The following is a 19831-nucleotide window of genomic DNA, read 5'->3' on the forward strand; positions in this document are numbered from 1 at the left end:
AAAGTGGCAAAGAAGTAGAAATGCTTGTTTATGTAAAATATAAACTGTTGTTGTGCAAGGATTGTTTTCCCTTTAACCATTTAAGGACCAGAAGGATTTGCCCCCTTATTGACCAAGCCATTTTTTGCGAAACGGCACTGTGTCGCTTTAACTGACAATTGCACGGTCATGCGACATCGTACCCCCAAAAAATGTACGATCATCTTTTCCCACAAAAAGAGCTTTCTTTTGGTGGTATTTGATCACCTCTGCAGTTTTTATTGTTTGCGCTATAAACAAAAAAAAGCAAAAATTTGGAAAAAATAACAATATTTCTTACTTTTGCTATAATAAATATCCCAATTAAAAAAAACAAAAAAAACAAATATCTTCTACATATTTTTGGTAAAACAAAATCACAATAAGGGGGATAGATTTATGGCATTTTTATTATTTATTTATTTTTTACTAGTAATGGTGGCGATCTACGATTTTTTTCAGGACTGTGACATTGCAGTGGACAGATTGGACACTTTTGACACTTTTTTTGGGACCAGTGACATTTATACAGCAATCAGAGCTAAAAATAGCCACTAATTACTATATAAATATCACTTGCAGGGAAGGGGTTAACACTAGGGGGCGATCAAGAGGTTAAGTGTTCCTTAGGGAGGTGTTTCTAACTGTGGGGGAAGTGGACTGACTGGAGGAGGAGAGAGATTGCTGCTCCTGATCACTAGGAACAGCAGATCTCTCTCTACTCCCCTGTCAGAACGGGGATCTGTCTGTTTACATTGACAGATCCCCATTCTGGCTCTCTGAGGAGCGATCATGGGTCACCGGTGGACATTGCGGCCACCGGCCATGCGCATTGTCATGGGCGTTGCACCGTGCGCGCGTGTGTCCCTATTGCTCTTAAAGCGGCCCACGTACACCTATGGCAATTCGCACAGCCATGCTGCATGTTACACCAATATTCAGGGTGTAACATGTTACAAATCCACCAGCCCCCACACCCCCTCAACTCTCCTCTCTGTCACAGTCTGCAAAGAACATGGCCATGCATCATTCATTCACAGAGTTCTGTGAGTGGAAAACTATAAGGTCCGTCAGCCTTTGCGACTGTCGGCTTGTAGTTCTCAATGAACTACTACGGCACTGTTGAGCACTGTGGTAGTTCATTGATACTTCCTGTTAGTGTGTAACTGCTTGGCCGTTGTATGTATGGCCAGACAGCTTACACACAGAGTCTGCAAGAGTTCTGCATTGTACCTATGATCTGCTGATTGTGGGTCCAATGTTTTTCAGGAACTTATCTTTTAAGTTTGCAAGTTGTGAACAGAAAATTGTGCAATATATCAGTGATTGAAAATCCAGCAAACAGACTTGTGGAAAGGGATTGGTTAATGTACTGACAATTTAGACTTTAATAAGCTGGCAGATAATACCATTGCTGTATTGCAGGAAACATTATCATACTCCTTGCCATCATAATATTGCTTCCTGTTACTAACATTCATAATTTTTGAAAATGCTACTTGTGAATCCAGATTTACTCAGATTTAATTTGGCTCTGGTGTATCTCTTCTATTGAATTGTCTCTTAGCACGTGCATACATACCAGTTCATTATGGAGGATGGTTGCAATGGGTCACCCAAAAGAATGCCACTCAGATAATGCCTCCGGTGCTATGTCAGTTCCCTAATTAGGATAGTATGATGGCAAGTAATAAATAAGCATACCATATCTTTATTAGATCACTAATATCACAGGTGGTGGGAATTCTTACACCATAGGGCCTAGTTGCCTTAAAAGTGGGATCTCATTAAATTTTGGCTTCCTGTTTGGATTGGGGGGGATTCACTACACAAAATAAACACAGTTTCCTGAAAAAAATAGATGGATTAACTGTAAGTTCTGACTCAGACAATTTGATTCACATATACATTTGTTGATAAATGTTACAAAACAAATATAATTATTGACCTCACTAGCTCTAGGTAGTCAATTTACCTCATGGAGGATATTCATTAATCCAGTTTTTTTATTGCTTGTGAATTAAACACATTGATGCTGCACAAGGTCACCTTGTTCTGCATGTTCTGCGGGGGAATATGGGGACTCGTTGTATGGCCTAAAATAGTGATGCTGCTGTTGTGCTTCTTCCCAGAAAAGATTTTAAAAAATCTAGTCTTGTTTTTTTTATTGTTGGTTCGGTCCAATATTTTTATGGTGCTGATATTGTTGTACCCAAGAAAAAAAAATCCATTTGACTTTAATTTTTCTTTTTCATCATCTCCTGGTCCAAGATGGCATTTCTACTGGTGCTGCTGTGGTGCTGCATTCCATTTGTGTGTTATTCTTTGTTGTCCTTTCAGTCTGTTTTTTGATGTTTCTACTGCTGCTGGTAGTATTGTGAATTCACTGCAACCAAAAAAAATTGTAGAGAGTTCTGCTAAGGTCCTAATTCTTTTTCATTAGTTTTCCTATCTGGTCTAGGATGCTGATGTTGCTTTATGCTGGGATTGATTCATCATTCTGGTTTCAGGCCACTTGATCTCACTGATCCTATAATGATCCATAAATGAGAAAGTGACATCGTAACGTCAGCTAACTGTATGTCTAGAATCACAAATCTAAAATCTTACTTATTTATCTTAAATAAGAATGGGGTCAGAAATTATTACTTTAAGATTGTCTCAGCAATCTTAAAAAAAATTGGCACCATTCTAGTTTCAGATTTAAGTCAAAAGGAAACCATACATGTGGGACTGCTATAAAAAAAACAAAAACAAAAACATATTAGCTAGGTTAAATTAAAAACACATGAATGCAGTGGTGTCAAGAAAAACATAAGGAAATTCTTCACATTTTTGTAAAGGTAAATTGAAGATACATTTATTTGAAAATAATCAAACAATCTGACACCTCCAGAGATGTAATTATTATTTAAGATGCTATTTCCAAAGAGTATTTTATTTCACTTGTAATCAATACAATTGCTGTTATTTCAGACTGGGCTAGACTACCTAATAAAAATAAATTGTAGGTGTCTCATCATGAAACATTTTCCCTGGAGCATTCAACAGTTGACAGAATTCTAATGTTTCCTGTAAATTGTACTGACAGAGTATACAATGTTGTGCCCCAGGTCTGCTGTGACAATTATCTCTTTCTTCTACAGGGAGTTCACTATTCAAACCTGCACTTTAAGATGAGATAGATTTAAAGATAAAGAAATAAATGTGTTTAGTGAAGTTACATGTATGGTTTGTGATTAAAATAATAATTAAACCAGAGCAAAGCTTTTACAATAGAATAAAAGAAACAGAAGGGGTTAAAAAAACGTATATGCGATATGAGATTTTTTTCAAGCTTTCATATGTGGAATTTTGCTCAGAGGTATGCATACTAAACCTGCAAATTCAGCTTAATGAGGTCAAAAGCGTGAATGGAAAAAGATGAAGATAGATGTTTTGAGACAAAAAAAAAAAAACACTGGCAGAGAGGTCTTGTATTAAAATAAACTAGGAGCACCTGAGGAACAAAGATGAGATAAGGCTTCAAAGTGAAACACATTCCAAATAATACATTTATAAAGTCAAATTAAATTGATCATGAGACTCAGCATTGATTTATAAAGTGTATCTCATGTACAGAAAAATATTTCCTAATGAATGTTGAGGGATATATCTCTTAGAAACTGAAGCAAGCCATAGAGATTTAATGGTGTTTTAGGAAATGATGTAGCGATCAAAAACTCATGTTAAAACATAAAATACTTGTACACCTCTAGGCTATAATTATGTATGTGCACTCACTATTGTCACTGTTTTAAGTTTTGACTAAAAATAGATTAAAGCAGAGTTCCACCCAAAGTGTAACCTCTGCTTATCCGCTTCCTCCCCCCTTCCGGTGCCACATTTGGTACCTTTCAAGGGGGAGGGGAGAATGGGTACCTATTTTTTACAGGTACCCTTCTCCACTGCTAGAAGACAGAGCCGGGGCACCATTCCCCCTCCTCCTTCCTCCGCCCCTGGGCCAATTATATTGTGCATGCTCAGTAGGTAACCGGCTGTGAAGCCGAAAGGCTTCACTGCATGTCTCCCTTACGACGACTGGCGGTGACAACACCCGACAGCCGATCCGAAAATCTGGCAGTGGCAGTGAAGATTGCGGGCTCCCTGGACAGGTAAGTGTCCAAATATTTAAAGTCAGCCACTACAATATTTGTAGCTGCTGACTTTTAATTTTTTTTTCCCAGGTGGAACACCGCTTTAAGAAAGCATTAATGATTGTTGACTGCTTAGATTGCATCCCATTACCGTTTCATTTTGTGTCACCCTGACAAGTTACTATACTATATACAATATTTATAAAAATAAACCCAATGCTGCTTCTTTATCAGTATCATATATGCAGTGACTACAAAATTATACACATCTATATATAAAGTGCCAGTGCAAACATCTTAATTGTTATAGTCCATAAGTGCAAACAAAGTGCTGATGAATTCTTTCTGTGTTTGCCCAAGCTGCCAATCCGTGCTCCCCATCTGTGTTCCCCAGTCACCAACAGTATTATTCAAGTAGGAAAATAAATCCTTTTGTAAATGGGTATGGCTCCTTTCCTCTCCTCTGATTATAGGGTCCTCAGCAATGTTATATTCATAGTATCCACCAAAAAAGGGAGATCTCCATAGCATAATACTATATGGTTTATTTGATAATTTAAAAGGAATTACACTTATAAGAGGTTAAAATATTCAAGCATATATATGGGTTCAGATCGCCGCCTTGTGTGCGCTATAATTACCAATCGTGATGTCACTAACTAGTCCCTGCTTTACACATTTCTCTCCTCCTACTGGGTGTCTTCAGAAGCTGGGGATGGCAGTGACTGGCTCGCTTTTGTGTCTTATACACCTCTTACTACACCCAACCACTCCTACTCCTCTCAGTTAAACCACTTCCTTTTCTTTGTCATTACATCACTTCCCGTTTGTGGTTGGAAGTAGTACAGGCACCATATTGGTATACCCTGTATAATCTGAATGCCGTTCCACTCTATTCTAACTGCACTATATCCTCCACCCTGCTAGTTAAATAGATTCTCTCTGTTCCAATATGACTTCTACACAGTGGTATAAGCAATACCACATCTTTGCTGATTGTATTCACGTTACTACCCCCAATATTGCATGTAGTACAATTAAGCCCCTTGTCACCCATTATTAAATCCAATGTTTATAAAATTAAATTAAGTTACATTAAAACTATAATTTATTAATTAACCACTTCAATAACAGCCACTTCCCCCCTGCTGCCCAAGCCAATTTTCAGCTTTCAGCGCTGTCACTTTTTAAATGACAATTGCGTGGTCATGCTACACTGTACCCAAACAAATTTTTTATCATTTTGTTCCCACAAATAGAGCTTTCTTTTGATATTTTGGTATTTGATCACCTCTGTGGTTTTTATTTTTTGCTAAACAAATACACAAATACCAAAAATTTTGAAAAAAAAAGTTTCTGTTATAAAATGTTGTAAATAAGTTTTCTCCTTCACTGATGGGCACTGATGAGGCTGCACTGATGAGCACTGATAAGGTGTCACAGATGAGATGGCACCAATGAGGTGGCACTGATGAGGTGGCACTGATGGGCACTGATAAGTGGCACTGATGGGCACTGATTGGTGGCACTGATAGGTGGCACTGTTGGGCAATGATAGGCGGCACTGATGGGCACTCATAGGGCGCACTGGTGGACACTGATGGGCACTGATAGGTGACAGTGCACTGAAAGTCTGAAATGATGGGTACTTATGAGTTGCACTGATAGGAGGCACTGATGGGCATTGATGGGCACTAATAGGTGGCATTGATGGGCACTGATAGGCAACACAGATGGACACTGATGGGTGACACTGATAGATGGCACTGATAGGCATCACTGATGGCACTGGCAGGCATTGCTGATGGGCACTGTTTGGAATCTGCCTGGGCACTGATTGGCATATCCCTGGTGGTCCAGGGTGGTCTACCATGGTTTGGTTGAAAAAGAAGAAAATAAAACCTGTCACCTTTTATTGTATGGTTCCCCATACTTGATGTTTCTGTGGATCAGCGTGTGCATGATCATCCCAGCTGACACAGAAAGGTGGGAAACCAATATACTTATAAATTCATAAGGACAACTAATGGGTTGATATCAAGTGTATCTGTGGTTTATACTTTGTTCTCTTCTCCTTTTTACTTCTTTGCCAATTGTACGGTCCTTTCCTTCTATTCTTTTCTTTCCCCTCTCTTTCTTCTTTTTTTCACAATGATTTTTTTATAGCTACTGCTCTATGTCCCTGTGCAGCTGATATACAAGTACAGTTGGCAATGTCACTTTGTTACCATGCTTTTTAAAAAAAATGTGCTGTTCTCTGTATACTAACTTAGTACTGTGATTCTATCTGTACACTAGGTGGCGCCGAACAGTGCGAGAGCCTTTGACACTGCTCACTAAAGACTGCAGCTCAGCTGATATAAGTTCCACTCTGGTTGGTTACATTCAGGGCCTGGTTACATGGATCCATATGTTTACAACTCCTCCCCCCTTTTGAGACTGAGGCATCTCTACAGATTGATCCACTCACAATTGGAGTGCATGACGCCGCCCCCTCAACATGGGGGGCTATGCTATGCATTCCACACTGTCAGGTCACCTACGTCCAGGTGACAGATGCACTCCGTAGGAGTCAGGAGTGCACCGCTAAGGTAGTGGACCCTAGGACTGACTGCTGCGGATTGAAATCTGGGAGGTTCAGGAAGCAGGACCACTGGAGCACCAACACAGATCCCACTGGGAGCTAGAGCATAGTTTCCCCAGCTGGTGTTCACCAGAGCCTCTAGTGGTGAGGATGGACTGTGCTGCAGTCTGGCCCTGGGTCACAGCCCCCAGGGTCTCACAGCTCACAGTAAACTTACAGGAGAAAGAGGAAGGAAGCAGCAGGCTGGAACAACAAGGATAGTAAAGGGATAAGCCAAAGGTCAGGGCAACTAGCAGACAAGGATAAACATAGAACATGCCAAAGGTCAGGGTCACAAGCAGACAGGGATAGTCGAGAACAGGCCAAAATTGGTAACTGGAATCAGACGTAGGAGACAAGGCAAGTTACACACAAAAGCTAAACACACAATGGTTGATCAGCAAGGTTGGCTTGCAATGCACAGGTTAATATAGTGTTCCTAATTAGAGGCTGAGGTGGAGCTATGCTGAGGGAAGATTATATAAGCAGTCAGGTGAGAGTGGCTGGCCTCTAAAGGTGAACAGGGTTTGAAACAGAAAAATCTGGATGCCGCACACCGGATAAAGTTGAAAACATCTTCTTTATTGTAAAACTTGGATCATAAAAAACAGGACAATCAGGCAGGTGGTACAGACACAGCTGACGCGTTTCGCGCTCTAGTTCACCAGCACTCCCATCATCTTTCTGTATTCTTTAGGGGTTTAGGAGTTATCATCCTTCTCATGTCTGATTCTCAGCTGATAGATACAATAAAGAAATTATTAAACATGTCCAACACCAATCATTTTTGCTTTTAATCTATGTAGATGACTTTGCATTATCTTTTTCATCCTTCGTACCTCATCAGCTTTTTATCATCACACTTGCCCAGTTTTCAAAAAAACTATAATAGTTTGGGTCAGTTTTGTTCTGGTTGCTTTTTAGCTTTTATATTTTTGAATTGTTCTTTTATATCTGCTTTAAACCCAAAATACTAATGAAAATATTTTGTAATGCATTGAAGCAAAATTATAGTTGAAATTAAAAAAAATTCAAGCAGGTAGGTATTTATGAAAGGAGATACTCTATATGTCTCTTCTACCATAAATATCATCTCCTGTTTTTTAGATGTTCTTTTGTAAGATGATGGGAATAACTGCTGGGACCAAGTAACCCTGATGCACATGCATGGCAGTTAAGGCATCCTGAATCAGCCAATTAAGAAGAATAAAGAGGCCTGAACCCAAATGAAGACAAGAAGATGTGTCAACAATGGAGCAACCAGAAAGTGTGTACACTTTGCCTTGGTGGAGGTAAGTGTAAACAAAATGTTGTATACAGTTTATCATAAATCATGAGTGCAGTGCTAAGATGATATAAGTAAAACATACATGCAGTGTAATATGAAACATAAAAACACACAAATCAATGTGCAAATCAGAGTCCACATTAAAAAAATCAGAAAAGTCCAAAATAAGAAACAAATGGCTGAGAAATGGTAGTCCTCCAATCGTGGGGGAAAAAAAAGGTTTGTGTAGATATCAAAACACCACCAACTCGACTCCATTTGTAAAGAGCACACAACATCCTAGTGCACAGATGAGATGGGGGGCTTACGGGAAACAGTGTGACCCTTAATTAAGAGTGATCAAACAGCACGTGTATGTTACTCTCTTAGCTAAGCTGCCATGGACGGGGATTACAAAAGGATACAAAATCATACTAAGGAGACAGCATCCAAGTCATACAGTAACAGAATAGAGTTATGCTATGGGGATCATCTCTTCTTCCTTCCATGGCAGTACCTCCATACTAAGTATGTGCACTTAGAATCCTTTGGCATCAACATAACATCCTCATTTGATATGTGGTACCGAGTATAGCTGGCCATTTGGAGAGTAACATACAAGCGCTGTTTGACCACTCTTAATTGAGGGTCACACTGTTTCTGGTACGCCCCCCCCATTTTCTCTGTACACTGGGGTGTTGTGTGGTCTTTACAACTGGAGTTGAGTTGGTGGTTGGATATCCACACTTATCCTTTTCCCACAATCAGAGGACTACCTTTTCGTTGGCATTTCTTTCCTATTTTGGACTCTTTTGCTTTTTTAAGGTGGCCTCTGATTTGCACATATGATGATGCACATTGATTTGTGTATTTTTTGTTTCATATTACACAGCGTGTATTTTTTACTTATATCATCTTAGTGCTCCCCGTCATGATTTATGATATGTAGTATACTGTGTATTATGGTATAGTGTTAGCTGTTACTTGCTTCCTTATTTGTTAAGGCTCAAATCACGGTTCTTATGAGATTTATTGTATATAGTATAGTAAATTGCCTGGGTGGCACAAAATTAATCAGTAATGAGATGGAATCTAAGTAGTCAACAATCATTATTTAGGAAAACTCAATGCCTTCCTCAGATGAAGGTTTGTTAAGCGAAGCTGATTTGGCAAGTGTCAAAGACTGCACCATTATCTCATCTGCAAAATAAGGATTACAATCAAAAGTAAATGTAGCTATGGATAAATAACAAGGGTACAAAAAATACAATAATTTTGGGATCCACTCAGATGCCTTACAGACAGCTGGCTCAGCCTCTCAGCATGCCACTGAGAAATTGAGCCAGCCACTCCACCCCTTCTCCTGACCAGCACTTTAGTGACCGTGTTAGGGCCTGGACTTGAACCTGGGACCTCTGCTGTGTCTGGTGATGACTCTTCACACTGATCTACCTGAGATGCTGGATGGTGCCCTGTCAAATCCATTGGACAGCCCTGCCTTTTGCCTTGACTTCTGCTGAACCTTGAACTCTTTGCCCCTCCCATGGACTTCCTAATTTAGGCCATGTCTCTGCACTTCCTGTTTGCCAGATTAATGTGCTCTCTTCAGCCAGTATGTCACTCTCATCCTCTCTGCTGCCATCCATATTGTGCTACCATTCCTTATCAACCCTTTGCTTGTTCCCTGACTACGCTTCTGCCTGATCCCAACCTGCAACTACTTGTTACTAACCTTTGGCTTGTTTTACTGACTACACCTATGTTTTATCCTTACCTGCTTATCTGCTTCTGGACCCCAGCTTGCTCACCTCCTGGTGAGGAAATCCTGAGGACCTCGACCTGGTACTAACATGCAGCAAAATCCCTCTCTACCATCAGGGGCTCTGCTGAACACCTGTTAATACTTAGACATTGCACCTCAGGTGAGTACACCTATCCTGCTGGTCAGTGGTAGTCCCACTACTGCTATAGCAACTGTATTTCTAGCCTGACCCCTGATTGTGACAGACTGATAGTCACCGGTCTCTACTCAATAAAAACCAAGAACTGAGAAATCAGCGCCATGTGATCACTCAGTTCTCATGCTTAGGGCTGATGGGGGACAGCTTGCAGCATTGAACCAATTCTGCAGAAAGTAGATAAGTATGTATGTTTTTTTTTTAAATCCCGCACTTCTCCTTTAAAGAATTGGAGAGTGATAAATAGAATATAAATGGGACTTCCATCAATGGATAGAGATATAAGAAGTTCATAAGAACAGAGTAAGAAGATATGACAAAGGTGAAAGTAAGTTATCTGAAGACTGGAGATTTAGCTTAAGCTAATATCTGGAAACTGATGAAGAGCTGTAAAAGAGTGCAAGAGAAATAGGCTCCATGCACACTGGAGCTCATAAACGGCCGTTCTGAAAGTCGGATTGCTGGCAGGAAAACGCTGCTTTAAAAACGTGATTTTATCAGCGTTTTGCATTGCCGTCAATGCACGTTTAGCGGCGCTAGCTTTTAACAGCATTTCTCTGCCTCTATTCAAAATCATGGTTCCCTATGGTAGCCCATTGATTTTAATAGAAGTCGCATCAGAAGTCGGATCATTATGTGCTGAGGAGAAAGGGAAACCCCACCACAATGAAAAAAAAATTGATGTGCGGTTCCCCCCTCAGACAATACCAAGCCCTTCGGCCTGGTAAGGATTTTAGGGGGAACCCCATGCCGAAAAAATGGCGTGGGTCCCCCAAATCCATACCAGACCCTTATCCGAGCACGCAGCCCGGAATGGGGGTGGGGACGAGCGCCCCCCCTCCTGAACCATACCAGGCCGCATGCCCTCAACACTGCACAGGTTTTTAAAGTAATTTATTAGTCAGCTCCGGGGGTCTACTTCTGACTTCTGGGGTCTCTTCCTTCTTCTCCACGCTCTCCGGCCTCTTCTCCGTGCTCTCCAGTTCTTCTCCCGCTCTCCGGTTCTTCTACCGGGCTCCTCTAATATCTTCTGCTCTTTTGCCGCTCTTTTGCTAGCAGTGGCCCGGTCTTCTCTGCCGTCTTCTTCCCTCTTCTCTTCTTCTGATGTTAACACGACGCTCTCTCCCACTGTAATGCCGTGTGCGCAGTCCGCAACAACTTATATAGGGATGGGACGTGGTCACTGGGTGATGTCACCCGGTGACCCTGCCCCTTATTACGTCACAGTCCCGGGACATGATGGGACTTTGACTACTTTAAAAACCTGTGTAGTGTGTTTTATTTTTGACACTTTTCCCAGGTGAATAGGTAGGGGTACGATGTACCCCATACTCATTCACATAGGGTGGGGGACCGGGATCTAGGGGCCCCCTTATTAAAGGGGGCTCCCGGATTCCGATAAGCCCCCCGCCCGCAGACCCCAACAACCAACGGCCAAGGTTGTCGGGAAGAGGCCCTTGTCCTCATCGACATGGGGCCAAGGTGCTTTGAGGTGGGGGGCGCAGCACCCCCCTTCCCAGAAGCACCTACCCCAATGTTGAGGGCATGCGGCCTGGTACGGTTAAGGAGGGGGGGCGCTCACTCGTCCCCACCCCATTTCCTGACCGTCCAAGCTGCGTGCTCGGATAAGGGTTTGGTATAGATTTTGGGGGACCCCCACACCTTTTTTTGGCAAAGGGGGTTCCTCTTAAAATCCATACCAGACCGAAGGGCACACCAATTTTTTTTTCATTGTGGTGGGGTTCCCCTTCATCCTCAGGACACAAGTCGCACTGCAAGTCGGATCATAATGATCCGACTTCTTATGATCCGACTTCTGGTGCGACTTCTATTCAAATCAATGGACTCCCATAGGGAAACATTGATTTTGAATAGAGGCAGAGAAACGCTGAACGAGGCTTAATGCTCTTTTTACAGCGTTAACACTCGTTTAACACCTTTTACCGGTGTCTGGCGTTTCCGGTACTGCTCTTGAACGCGAATTTCTGGTGTTCAGAAAAAAGCCCATAAACTCCACTGCTCATTAAAGCTAAAAATGTCCATGTGTGCATGGACACATAGGCTAACATAGAGTGGAGTTTAAGAGAGAAAGAGATATCACCGCTCTGAAAGAGGTCTGTGAGGAACAAACATTTTCTCCATCCTGGAAGAATTAAGAGGTAAACGAAAAATCCTGGACAGCCACACTCAAAAGAAATCTTTATTTAAATATGATATGCTTTGTGATGCAGTGGCATGTATTTTTATGATCATATTTAAAAAAAGATCGAAGATTTCTTTTGAGTGCGGCTGTCCAGGATTTTTCGTTTACCTCATAGAGCGGAGTTTATGGGCTTTTAAAAAAAAACACTCAAACTCCAATAAACTGCAGCTTATCAGCTCCAGTGTGCATGGCGCCATAGTGTTGAAGCTTGAATTGTCTTTACTGTGTAAATGACATCCAGTGGAAAGGCATGATAGAGAGAAACAGCACTCGACGAACACCTCACAGGAGAGGTGAATTAATCTAGCAGTAGACTTCATGCTAAACTAAAGTGTGGAAAATCTGTTAACTAGTTGATTATGCAGGAGGGTGCTACATCAGTGAAGCAGAGACATAATGTACATTAATTAAACGGGTCCGCGCTTAGGACATGTATAGAGGTTGCAGCCTCCCCAAATACCCCCCATAGGAGGGCACTAACAGTAAATAAAGAACAGAAAAAGGGGTGTGTGGCACTACCTGTGTACCAAAGAGTGATCTGGCAGATCACTCTTTAGTGGCTAGAACAGCTCCAAAAAATTCTTAAAAAACACAGTGGTGAGGTGAATTAATTACAACTCACCTACAAGTGTAGGTAAATGCAGGAATCCCCCTGGGTGTGGACACCAGTCCTAAGGAGGATAATTAACACCAGCATGTGAATATATGACACCTTATACAAATGATAAGTCCCAGTCCCAATATATATACCCGGCCAATAATAGTGTGAAGATAAAGATCCTCTACTTATAACAGTGCATTAAAAATCCAAACAATAATTACATATAAGTAGAATGATGCTCTACTTATAACGGTGCATATAAAGTCCAAACACCAAATTCTGTTGCTTTACAGAAAAAATCCAAAAATATATTGGTGTGCCAAAAAAGTGAAAATAGATGATAAACTGTATATATAAATAAGTGTAACAAGATGTATTAATCAATAAAAATAATATATATAATGCAAAACCAAAAAACAAAACAAAAAAAACAAAGAATGCAAAAAATCACACCAAAAAAAAACAGAAAAAATGCAATTTTATCACACCATGTGCAAAAAACGCATAAGTGTATTCTTTCCAGTAAAGGTGACTGTTCGTGCTTTAATGGATTGTAGCAGGTGACTTTAGTGCTCACGAATCTTGACAGGTGACTTGCGTGCTCCCCCTCATGGGTCCCCACTCACCAGCTCCTATTACCCCCTACAGGGGTGATACACATGCAAATCCACAACAAAGACCGGTGGCCACAGGTGTCAACCTTTGCAGTCCCTCGAGCAGCTTTGGGATTCCCGAGCAGTAGTACGTTTAGATGCTCATATTCCTGGTGCTGGAGGCTAGTGGAGCGAGGGCTTCCCTTGCTGCTAGGTTCCAGACTCCCAAGCAGGAGAATGGAGCTTTGCATAGAATCTTTGGGGGCTCAGTTGCAGGCAGGCACCACAGAAGAAGCTTCCATCTGTGTGTCCTCCTGCAGCAGCACCAGGATTTTACCAGACATGTACATTGTCTTCTGAGTATAGGAACATTTTCTCATCATTAAAGATGAAAAAAATTGCAGCTTTCATTAGAAGTGTTTGGGACAGGATGACATCAAGGAGCACAATACAGAGACAGGGAGAAGACTTTTTATCAATGCTTTAGGATTCCAAATAAATTATTAGTGGTCTGACCTCTATGCTAGCCAAATATGACAACTGTAGTAACCCATTAAATTTAAATTTTAGCTACTCAGTGGGGTTCATTTACTAAAGACAAATAGGCTGTTGACTTTGGAAGTTGACTTTGCAAGGGAATTTTCACCAGAGCTTAGTGAATGTGGTGAAGTTTCATTTTGTGAACAATATCCAATCACATGCAAGGAAAAAAAATGCATTTTACTAAACAGTTGCAGTTTACTAAACTCTGCAGCAAATGAATTTGCAAAGTGCAACTTCCCTTGCAAGGTGAACACCCTGTTTACCTTTAGTAAGCAACACCAGTAGGGATGAGCTCAAACATCGGGTGTTCGCCTGTTTGTCGAACAGCAAACATTATGCGGTGTCCGTGGCAAATTTGAAAGCCACGGAAGTCTATGGGACATTAACATGAAAAAACAAAAGTGCTCATTCTAAAGGCTTATATGCAATTTATTGCCATAAAAAGTGTTTGGGCACCTGGGTCCTGCCCCAGGGGACATGTACCAATGCAAAAAAAGTTTGAAAAAGTCATTTTTTTCGGGAGCAGTGATTTTAATAATGCTTAAAGTGAAACAATAAAAATGAAATATTCCTTTATATATTGTGCCTGGGGGGTGTCTATTGTATGCCCAAAGGGCCTGGTAATGGACGGGGGGGAACCCATGCCATTTTTTTCAATGAGTTTTATCTATATTGCTGTGACCCAACAATTCATTACAGGCACGAGCAGTTTTAAATGACTTTTTTCCCTTAGAAATGTCATTTTGCTGTGGTACTGTTCTAAACACAGGAAAACTGTGCCATTTTACAGGCATACTATAGGCACCCCCCAGGCATGATAGTTAGTTAAAGGAATATTTCATTTTTATTGTTTCACTTTAAGTATTATTAAAATCACTACTCCCGAAAAAACGGCCGTATTTAAAACTTTTTTTTTGCATTGATGCATGTCCCCTGGGGCAGGACTCAGGTCCCCAAACACTTTTTATGACAATAACTTGCATATAAGCCTTTAATATGAGCACTTTTGATTTTTCATGCTCGTGTCCCATAGACTTTAACAGTGTTCATGTGTTCAATATTTTTACCTGTTCGCAAGTTCTGGTGTGAACCGAACCAGGGGGTGTTTGACTCATCCTTAAACACCAGAGGCTCAGTGGCTTGCACAGAGAAGACACAGAGTGAGTGTTAGATAGCTGTTCTGTAATTTCTCTGCCCTAGTTTGGATGTATAGTTCTACAAAAATATGATAGGGCTATTATCTACACAGTGGGGTTGATTTACTAAAACTGGAGTGTGCAAAATCTGGTGCAGCTCTGCATAGAAACCAATCAGGTTGCTGAAATTAGAAGCTAATTGACTACCATACACAGCTGTACCAGATTTTGCACTCTCCAGTTTTAGTAAATCAACCCCAATGTCAGCACAATTTTTCCAGTGGTGCTGCAATGTTAGTATTTCTAAATAAAATGATTTGTTAAAATAGGTTCATATAACATCAAAATGTATTTTTCCATTGCATAATTGCACATTGAATACCTTACTCTAGCCTTTGTATCACTTAATTTATTATTTTGTTTCTTTTTCAAAAATGTTCATTAGAAGAATACCAAACATCTAAATAAGCCTGGTACATCTGATTTAACAGGTAAAATAATGGGTACATTTTACTGTATAAGGAAAGGATAAAGATTTAAGACAGTTATACAAAGGATTTCAATATCTAGACACAAGATGAAAGTGAGTAAATTCAGAGAAAAGGCTCTGTAAGAGATTATTAGGAAAGTGATTAGGACAGTGAACTTCAAATGCACAAAGAATATCAGAGCTGGGGTGCCAACCACATCCAAATTAACAACTATGAAGAATATCAGGAAAAATAATATCTTGTTCTACCTCAGAGAAATAGAAATAAATATGGATAAAAAAAGAAGAGAGGCAACAGAAGGAGAGGGGTGAGTTAAAGCATATTAAAAGGCTGAAAATTACTTGAAAGTCTTGTTATGTTTTTTGCCTTTTCAAGGCATTGTGTCTAATCCAAGGTGAATATTTTTCTTAAACTGGGCCATTATATCATAGCAAATACATTTTTTCATTTAATTTAGGGTTTGTAAGATTTTTACCAAAAATTAGAGTATTCATTCTCATATACAATAACTTAAACAATGTCCAAGGTTGGATGCCAAGAAATTTAAATCATAATATCTACAAAAAAAAATCCCTTGGACTGAGAACTGCTATTTAGAAAATCGACAGGTAAACAAAGAATAGTATTACAAAAAGTGTTAAAAGGAGTTAGGAATGAAGGGAAGGGCGGGGGGTGTGAGCTATTTGTAGATTGGCTTTACCCATGTTTATCCAGATCTAGGCTAATTGTCAATGTTAGTCACGGAGGGAACTATTGGTAAATACATTGTGGGTTGTAAATAGGTACTTTTACTGGTATCAAGGGGAAGTACATACAACAAAACTTCCCTGTAAAAGCAAAAGTGACATGTGTTGTCATAACATTTAGATGTGAGTTAGCAGTTTTATAAGTTATCCAGCAGACTCATATCTTGCATAATTTATGCTGACTGTTGCATAGATTTTGGGCAAGTTCTCTTTCAGTAACCCAATTTGGCCTATTTTTTTTGAACCATCATTTAATTGAGAGTGTGGAGAATTTCTATAATTAGAGTGGTATAAGAGATTTTTCTGCATTCAATAGGTATGGAGTTATTGGGCGCTTCTTTTGGCCTTCTGCCAAGCCTGAACATTGGAACAAGTAAAAGGTCAAGAGGTACTGTATTATGCCGCGTACACACGAGCGGACTTTCTATCCTACTTGGTCCGGCACACTTTCCGACGGACTTTGTCCGCCAGGTGCGCCGGACTTTAAAACGGACGGACTTGCCCACACACGCCGGGACTTTCCGGCGGGCTAAGTCCGCCCGTCTTTCCGACGGACTTTCGCCGGAGTTCCGGCGGACTTTCAGAATGAACGGACTTGCCCACACACGGACAAGTCCGTTCATTTTGAACGTGACTCAGGTGCGACGGGACTAGAAAAGGATGTCAATCTTGCCGCTTTTATCGGCGAGATTGACACCTTGCTAGCCCCGTCGCGGGGCATACCAGGCCCTTAGGTCTGGTATGGATTATAAAGGGGAACCCCGCTACGCCGAAAAAACGGCGTGGGGTCCCCCTAAAATCCATACCAGACCCCGATCCGAGCACGCAGCCTGGCCGGTCAGGAAAGGGGGTGGGGACGAGCGAGCGCCCCCCCCTCCTGAACCGTACCAGGCCGCATGCCCTCAACATGGGGGGTGGGTGCTTTGGGGGAGGGGGGCGCCCTGCGCCCCCCCCCCAAAGCACCTTGTCCCCATGTTGATGAGGACAAGGGCCTCTTCCCGACAACCCTGGCCGTTGGTTGTCGGGGTCTGCGGGCGGGGGCTTATCGGAATCTGGGAGCCCCCTTTAATAAGGGGGCCCCCAGATCCCGGCCCCCCACCCTATGTAAATGAGTATGGGGTACATGGTACCCCTACCCATTTACCTAGGAAAAAAGTGTAAGTAATAAAACACACTACACAGGTTTTTAAAATATTTTATTAAACAGCTCCGGGGGGGGGATCTTCCTCCGGCTTCGGGGGTCTTCTTCCGGCTTCGGGGGTCCCTCCGCTTCATCTTCTCCCGGCGTCCGGTTGGTTCTTCTCCGCTCTCCGGCCTCTTCTCCCGGTGTCGCAGGTCTTCGGCCGGCCCCTCCGCTCTCTTCATGTAGCTCTATTGCGAGCGGAGGTCCGGACTTCTTGGCTTCTTGGCTTCTTGGCTTCTCTTCTCTTCTCTTCCCCCAGATGTTGACACGACGCTCTCTCCGGCTGGACTGGTCTCTGAGGGCTGCGTTGTGACTTATATAGGCGGAGACCCCGCCCCCATATGATGTCACAGTCCCTGGGCATGCTGGGACTGTGACGTTTTAGGGGGCGTGGTCGACCACGCCCCCTAAAACGTCACAGTCCCAGCATGCCCAGGGACTGTGACATCATATGGGGGCGGGGTCTCCGCCTATATAAGTCACAACGCAGCCCTCAGAGACCAGTCCAGCCGGAGAGAGCGTCGTGTCAACATCTGGGGGAAGAGAAGAGAAGAGAAGCCAAGAAGCCAAGAAGCCAAGAAGTCCGGACCTCCGCTCGCAATAGAGCTACATGAAGAGAGCGGAGGGGCCGGCCGAAGACCTGCGACACCGGGAGAAGAGGCCGGAGAGCGGAGAAGAACCAACCGGACGCCGGGAGAAGATGAAGCGGAGGGACCCCCGAAGCCGGAAGAAGACCCCCGAAGCCGGAGGAAGATCCCCCCCCCGGAGCTGTTTAATAAAATATTTTAAAAACCTGTGTAGTGTGTTTTATTACTTACACTTTTTTCCTAGGTAAATGGGTAGGGGTACCATGTACCCCATACTCATTTACATAGGGTGGGGGGCCGGGATCTGGGGGCCCCCTTATTAAAGGGGGCTCCCAGATTCCGATAAGCCCCCGCCCGCAGACCCCGACAACCAACGGCCAGGGTTGTCGGGAAGAGGCCCTTGTCCTCATCAACATGGGGACAAGGTGCTTTGGGGGGGGCGCAGGGCGCCCCCCTCCCCCAAAGCACCCACCCCCCATGTTGAGGGCATGCGGCCTGGTACGGTTCAGGAGGGGGGGGGGGGCGCTCGCTCGTCCCCACCCCCTTTCCTGACCGGCCAGGCTGCGTGCTCGGATCGGGGTCTGGTATGGATTTTAGGGGGACCCCACGCCGTTTTTTCGGCGTAGCGGGGTTCCCCTTTATAATCCATACCGGGCCTGGTATGCCCCGCACTCGCCGCAATAGGAAAATTTGTTTTTCCTATTGCAGCGAGCGTGAGATGCAATACCCTGCCCTCGTGTTGTATCTGGTCCGTCGGACCAGCCTACACACGAGCGGGCTTTCCGTCGGACCAGCACACACACGAGCGGACTTTCCGCCCGAAACTGAGTCCGGCGGAAAGATTTAGAACTTTCTTCAAATCTAGGTCCGGCGGGCTTTTGGGAAAAAGTCCGCCGGAAAAGTCCGCCGGTGCCTACACACGGGCGGATTGTCCGGCACACTCTGGTCCGCCGGACCAAGTATGCCGGAAAGTCCGACCGTGTGTACGCGGCATTAGAGTTCCCTCCCTTTATAGAAAGTGTTTCAGTGTTCTAAAAGATTTGTATTGTTCAACAGGTCATCCATTTGTGACCAGGGTTGTCACATGCTCTCCAGCATTGACCCAATTAGTCAGGGAAGACAACGTGAAGTTTGGCTGATGTTTTGTAATGGTGTTTATAATGTTTATAATTCATATCTATGGTTTTCAAAGCCAATGATAAGCTATATGAACGTTGCAGGATTGTGGTACAGTAGTTTGTATGTCCAAGAACAGTTGGTGGAATCCATGTTCCCACTGAGTTGGGTATGCTGGGTGAGTAGGTGAGTAAATTGAGTTTGATCAGTATTTTTTAGAGTGAAATACAAAATAAGTTAACAGTTGGTGAGAACAGTAATTCTTCTATTGGGGTAAAGCATGTGCACTGGAGTCTCAGCTGCAGCACACAGCTCTGAAGGAACAGCACGGGGTTGCTGTTTCTTCAGGTGTGCATGTTTAGGAGATATTAATTTTAGTTACTTTATTATAAGCTTACCTGTAGGTAAAAATAACATCCAGAAGTTTACTACCACTTTAAGTTTTTATATAGAGCATAGAGGTTTAAGTATGGTATGGAATTTTGTGGGTTGAAAATATCTCCAATATTTCAAATTGTGAGCTTCTTCATGTTCTTCAAGTTCCAAAATAAGTTTTATTTTGTGATGGCTTTGATGTGGTAAGGAGTTGAGGTGTGCCTCATGATCATATTCTAAAGGCAATATTGAGTT

The sequence above is a fragment of the Aquarana catesbeiana genome, linkage group LG01 (genome assembly GCF_042186555.1).
Source record: "Aquarana catesbeiana isolate 2022-GZ linkage group LG01, ASM4218655v1, whole genome shotgun sequence".
Classification (NCBI taxonomy): Eukaryota; Metazoa; Chordata; class Amphibia; order Anura; family Ranidae; genus Aquarana; species Aquarana catesbeiana.